The sequence below is a fragment of the Triticum aestivum genome, chromosome 7B (assembly GCF_018294505.1).
Source record: "Triticum aestivum cultivar Chinese Spring chromosome 7B, IWGSC CS RefSeq v2.1, whole genome shotgun sequence".
NCBI lineage: Eukaryota > Viridiplantae > Streptophyta > Magnoliopsida > Poales > Poaceae > Triticum > Triticum aestivum.
The window spans coordinates 763,343,429-763,350,305 of NC_057813.1; positions in this window are offsets into that span (position 1 = coordinate 763,343,429).

Sequence of the window (6,877 nt, forward strand, 5' to 3'; positions counted from 1 at the left end):
TTTTCCAGCTAAATGACCCTGAAATTGAAAAGCATTTCAAATAAACTCAGAAAAGGTTGAAAGTTGGCATGGTATCATAATTTCATACAAATAGCATGTGCAAGAAAGTAGAGAGGGTTACGGCAAAAACTGGATGCACTTCGTATATAAAATGGACAATCTCTTTCGAAGTATCAGGGTTTCCGACGAAAATTGAACTGTTACAAAGGCATTTCATTTTTTAAATAACCTAAGCATTACCAAATTGAATATAATGATAAAACACACTAATATTAAACATAAGAAAAAAGAATCACTGAAAAAACTTTTTTCAAAGTTAAGTTATTCACAAACTAGTGATTCACACAAATTTCAAATAATTCAAAATTTAAACTATTCAAATTTGAAAACTACCGGCACTAACAGAAAGTTTGTAATTTTTTGTACCGAAAGCAAAAATATTCACAAAGAAACTCTAAATACAGCAAAAAAACAACTCAAAAATAAATAAAACAAAAATAAATAAAGCGAAAAAAATTAAGAAAAAAAGCCCGCCTACTGGGCCAAAGCGGCCTGCATACGACTAGCAACACAACCTTTTGTTAGGCCAGGATGCAGGCCCGCAAAGGCCCAGTAGGCCCACTGGGCGAAGAGGACAAGTAGGCCCAGTAGGCCAGGTAAGGAGAGGAGGTCGAGAGAGCTACCGCACAGGGGCTTATAAACCAATGCGGTAGCCCTTCGACTAGCGAGGTGGGACTAAACTTGCGCACCGCCTGGAGCCAGCGCACCCCCTTTAGTACCGGGTCGTGGCTCCAACCGGTACTAAAGACCCCCCTTTAGTACCGGTTGGTGCCACGACCCGGTACTAAAGGGGGCGCGCTTCCCGCCGCTTGGCCTGGCCAAAACAGACCTTTAGTACCGGTTGGTGGCTCCAACCGGTACTAAAGGTCCATCCTATATATACAACACTTGAAAAAAATTCAGTTTCCCTCTGTTCTTCCCTCTGTTTCCCTCCGTCGCGCCGCCCGGCCCCGATCATCGCCGCCCCCGCCCCTCGTCGCCGACCCCGGCCGTCGCCGCCCCTCGTCGCCGGCCCCGTCGACTTCGCCGCCCCGGCCGTCCCCGTCACCGTCGCCGCGCCTCGCCCCGCCCCGTCGTCGCCGCCCCGTCCCGTCGCCCCGGCCGCCCCGCCCCGTCGTCGCCGCCCCGTCGTCGCCGCCCCGTCCCATCGCCCCGTCGTCGCCTCGCCGGTGAGCTCGCCCCGGCCGCCATGTCCACTCACACACACACACACACAAACACACACACACACACACACTACACACACACACACATTAGTTTGTTTTTTATAAATTTTTCTGTTTTTTAGTTATAAAAATGTGAGAAATTATTCTGTTTTTTAGTTATATAAATATTAGAAATGTTAGTTTTATAGAAATGTTATAAATGTTTTCTGTTATTTAGTTATAGAAATATTTATAGAAATATTAGCAATTTTTCTGTTTTTTAGTTATATAAATATTAGAATTGTTATGGAAATGTTAGTTATATATAATCAGGAAATTTTAGAATTAGTTTTAGTTAGATGAATTAGATTAATGTCAAATTGTTAGAATTTGCATATATATAGAATTTTAGTTATCACAATCCAATCATTTAAAAAATGTTACTTTTTGCGGGCATATAGTATTTGTTCTCGACCATATGCCTGGCCCGCATCCTCGCCGTCGACCCGTTCGTGACGACGTCCTGCTTGAGGGGACCCATGTCCGGGACTGGGCTCCGCCGGGCTGGCACTGGGAGGTGCTACCTGGAGGGGCGCGCCGCTTGGTGAGGAACCCGACCTCGGGTCCCGTCGTCGACCCTGATCTTCTTTGGTGGCGTTCGCGTGGGCCACATTCGGTGGAGAGGCAGCCGGTCCCGCCGGAGGTGGTGCGTCGCCGTGTCAGGGAGGAAGATGAGCACGTCCATCGCTACATGGCTGCTATGGACGACGTCAGGTTCTCCACTACTTGGCGGGTTCTTTGGGCAGATGATCGGAGATATGATCCCGTGATGGTTCCTTCTCTTTGGGTGTGCACCGCCCGCGCCCCAGGAACCGCGAGTGGCGCCCTAGATTCTTCTGTAGTACTCGATCTTTATTAGGGTACCTAGCCAGTGATGTATTCGATATATAATATTTGAGACGATGTATTAGAGATTATATATATTAAGACGATGATGTATTTGAGATTATATATTCGAGAGGATGTATTCCAGATTCAGATTTTCCTTATTGATTAATTGCATCCATGCATTGTAATTTGAATACTAAATTGTTTTATATTTCTTCTGTATTATTAGTAAAGTAAAAGCTATGACGGACAATACCGGCAGAGAGAGAGAAGAGGAATTGTTCGACATTATATGCAGCCCTCACAGGCTAGATGATCTGAATGAAGCAGATGACGGCTCCCAATATCTTAACAATACCGGAGAGGGTGATGAAAAGATATTCGATCTCAATGACCGGGCTGATGAAGTCATGAACTATGATTATGATTATGACACAGACAATGTTTGTGATGACACAGACAATGCTGATCTTCAAATAACAAACACTACCCGCGAGGTATATTTATATAAGCATGCATCATGGTGATCATCACATGTTTTTTTATTGAAGATATATTAACAAATCGATCTTTCTTCTTTCAGCCCTCTGGATCGAGCAAATCTGCTTCTACAGACAGCAAGACAAAGCGAGGCCCGGGCAGATTGTTGAAGGATGGTGTAAAGTACCACATCGAATTCATCAAACCTAGTGGCGAACCCCTCACGCCTAAGAACATTGCGAACAACTGGACTCGTCAGTGCGGAGTTCTTGTGAAGGACAAACTCCCTATCTCCATTCAAGAATGGAAAGAGCCAAAGACTAAACGTCCAGGTGTTACTTGGGTCGACAAAAGAGCCAAAGAAGACCTGGTGAAATCTCTGATGGAACATTTCACCCTACCAGATCATTTCACTAAAGCAGATGTGGACAAAGTCAAGGCCGCTGCTCTTAAGAAGATGGCAATTGCATTCAACACCCACAAGAAAACTGTATGGGCCAACTACCTCGCTAATGAAAGGAAGACTCCAGAATTCACGGGAACACTAGAGAAGCAAAGAGAGCACTGGGACGATTTCGTGACCTTCAAGGATTCAGAAATATCTAAGGAACGGTCGATGAAAAACAAGGCAAATGCCGCAAGAAAGACGCAGTTCCATAGGCTGGGTCCAGGTGGCTACGCGGTGGGATTGCCTAAGTGGGATAAGTCTGAGCAAGAGATGGAGGATGCAGGGGTCACTCCGGTTACCCGGCACTGGCCCCCCAGGTGTAGAACTTGGTTCTATGCGCATGGGGGAGCGTTGGACCCGAAGACAGGCGGAGTTTCAAAGAAGGCAAGTCTAAAAGGAGCCGAACAAAAGTTAATTGACGCAATAGATGAAGCTCGAAGGGGGGTGTTCACGCCCAACAGAGAGAACGACGAGCTTACGCGCGCCTTGGGAAATCCTGAACACCCGGGAAGAACACGAGGAATGGGCGTTATTCCCTGGTATGAGGGATTTTCAGAATGGAACGAGGACTACAGGAGCCGTGCAAGAAGGAAGATGGAGGAGGAGAAGAAAAGGAAGCTGGAGGAGGAGCAGAGGAAGCAGGACGCAGAACGCCTTCAAGGCCTAGAAGCAAGGCACGCGGACCTGGCACTCAAATTCCAGCAGCAGCAACAGCAGATCGACTCACTTAGCCAGGAAAGGGGGTCTCAGCAGCGGCAGCAGCAAGCGGATGATCGTCCAGCATTGGATAGCACCGTCCCATCCATGCCGAGAAGCATCGTTGGTTCTGCCCCGGGCGACACACTGCTGGATAAATACCCTATGGATGACATCATAGAGAACACTAACTGCGAGCTACACTCCAAAATGAAGAACATATCCATGAAGGTGGCGGACGGCGTTGCTTTTCCAGTTACCCCCGAAGCAACCTACCATTGCATCCCGATTCCAGAGGGCTATGCTCGTGTCATGGTTGATGAAGTGGTGGACCCATATTCGGGGCTAACGCTTGACATTCCTGGAGGTGAAGACGAGCGCACAATGGGAGAGGCCATACATCGTATCATCCTATGGAGAAAGGATTGCATCATCTTTTGAAGTCCACCAACACCGCGTCGTCTGCCGACTCCTCAAAGTCCGCCACCGAGTCAGCAGACTCCCGCTCCTCCAAGTCCACGAACGCGTGAGACGACTCCTCCTCGAAGTCTGCCACCTCCTCCAAGTCCCCGAACGCACTGACTCCTCCGGTTTCAAGCCCGGCACAACGTCATGCCACTTCTCCGGTTGCAAGTCCGGCACCGTGTCAGGCCACACCTCCCGCTTCAAGTCCGGCACATCGTCAGGCCACTTCTCCTGGTCCAACTCCACGTCAGCCATCTCCGCCGTCTCAGCAATCGCAGAAGAGATACCCCGCAGCTTTGGTGCGTAGAGGTACGAGTCGAGGTACTTCAGGAAGTACAGGCGAAGGCAAGCGATATAAATATGGTCCAAGCCTCGCTCCTCTTCCTCAGAGGCCTTACGACATGACTAAGGAGCAAAACACAGCCATAGTGCAAGCCCAAGTGGACGCCCATTTCGGACCGAAACCGGCACTGCCGCCAAAGGAGAAAGTGCCTGAGAAAGTAATTGACCACTTCATTCGTATGGCTAGAGAACCAGCTCCCAAGCCTGTTGACTCGGACTATGAGCGCCAAATCAGGAAGGCACATTGAGCACGACTACAGAAGGAAGCGAGCTCAAGCTCGAGCCAACAAGAAGCTGGCAAAAAATGCGGGAAAACCGTTCCCCAGTTGGGAGAACAGGCGGCGCAAGCGATCCCCCCGCTTGTTGTGCCAACAACACATGAGAGGACGCGCGCCAAATATTATTGTGGGCAAACCGTTAGCGTTCCCCAGCAAGGCGATGTGGTAATAATAGAGGATCATATAATGCAGGCTCAAATGCTCAATATCTCTGTTGGACAACTCCTCAAAATCGAGCCCATGCCTACGCTTAAAGAATCGGAAATAGCATGACAATATGTCCGGGGCAAACCTTTGGTCCATCCAGACAAGGTCAAGGACCTCCCAACGAGAATGTATCAATTGCATCAATGGTACATGAACATTACCAAGGTTTCCAATCAAGAGTCCTTCATGGTGAATGTAAAGCATGATCATTATTACCATGAGAAAGCCCTGGTGATTGAGTATCCAGAATTATTTCAGTTATTTAATCAAGACGCACTCGACAAGTCTATTGTCAGTTGCTATTGTCTGTAAGTGATTTCTTTCTATAATTTAAGTGTCAAGCTAGTTATGTAGTGATAATTTTGATCAATCATTACATGTAATTATCCTAACTATATTCTTTTTCTATGGTATTATATGCAGGATGAAGATGTATGAAATGAAAAAAGCTGGATGCTATGGCGTTGGGTTCATTGACCCAAATACCATTAATCAGGAAATATGGGAGATTGAACATTGTCAAGCTGAAGTAGAGGAAAACATGCTAGAGTTCTTGAAGCGCCTCAATACCAATGAAGATATACTACTTCCTTACAACTTCCCGTGAGTCACACTGTCTTGTACTACAAATTCTGTTTTTGCTTACTAGCTAGCTAGATGTTAATAATTAAGTGTATACGGTTTACGGTAGTTGATTAATTTTATGCACATGCCCGCTTAATTAAGACATGCAAACGTGTGCGTATGCAGTTGGCACTGGGTCTTGTTAGACATTAAAGTTGAGGAAGGAAAAGTTGAATTACTGGACTCACTAACTAAAGAAGATAAAGACTACACCATCATGAAGGGGATAGTCAACAGGTAATTTCAATCATTATTAACTATTAGTTCCTGATATGAACTATTTAATAACCCCTTTAATTATTAATTTTCTTTGCCGCCGGGCAGGGCATGGGCAAGTTTCATCAAGGTGACTCCAGGCACGTGGCCAAAAAAGTTGTTTTAGCATCGACCCAAGGTAAGTAATTAAGTAGTACTAACTAGCTCTACCATCTCTTTAATTCTTATTTCAATATCATTAATTAATTATCATGCTTGATTAATCATTATCTGATTCAATTCTATTCTCGTAAAGGCCCTGAGGCAGGCGCCGGGGAATAATCTGTGTGCATCTACGTTTGCGAGAACATTCGCATGATGACGTGCGAAAGGAGCAGATCTGATAGACAGGACTGGGTACGTTTTTGTCAGAACACTATATTCACACCATTATCCATATCTAGTCACACAACTAACACACATGCATATTGATCTCCTTCTTAACAGTTCAGGTCGTTGCGGGATAAGCTCCTATCATCGGACCGCATACAAGCAGTTCAAGAGGAAATAACCGTATTTTTGCTCGACCAGGTCATAGATCCCAAAGGAGAATACTATTACCCGCTACCGCCCCCATGAACCACTTGTCATCGTGCTCCGAAGGCACCAAGGCAACATGTAGGAGAAATTGTATATGTATATACATGTGTATGTGTGAATAGTTAATGGTGTTCGCTGTGAGACATTCGATGATATATATATAAAGAGTACATACTCCTACCCATGGATCGGTTAAAAGGTTGAGTTAATCTAAAATCGGTTGCAACAAACTAGCAGTGCTAGTTATTTAAAATGGCTAATTTATTCCCTGGTTAAATGCAACTGCTTCTAGAGGCTATGACTACGGCACCTTTGTTGAGATGCATACTCACGTGGTCTTTCCTGATATTTCTATGTGGTATATAACAAAAAATAGAGCAGTATATTGTAGTATGAAATAGTATATCCTCTTTTTTCAGGGTAATAGTATAAACCTCTTGCCGAGTTGA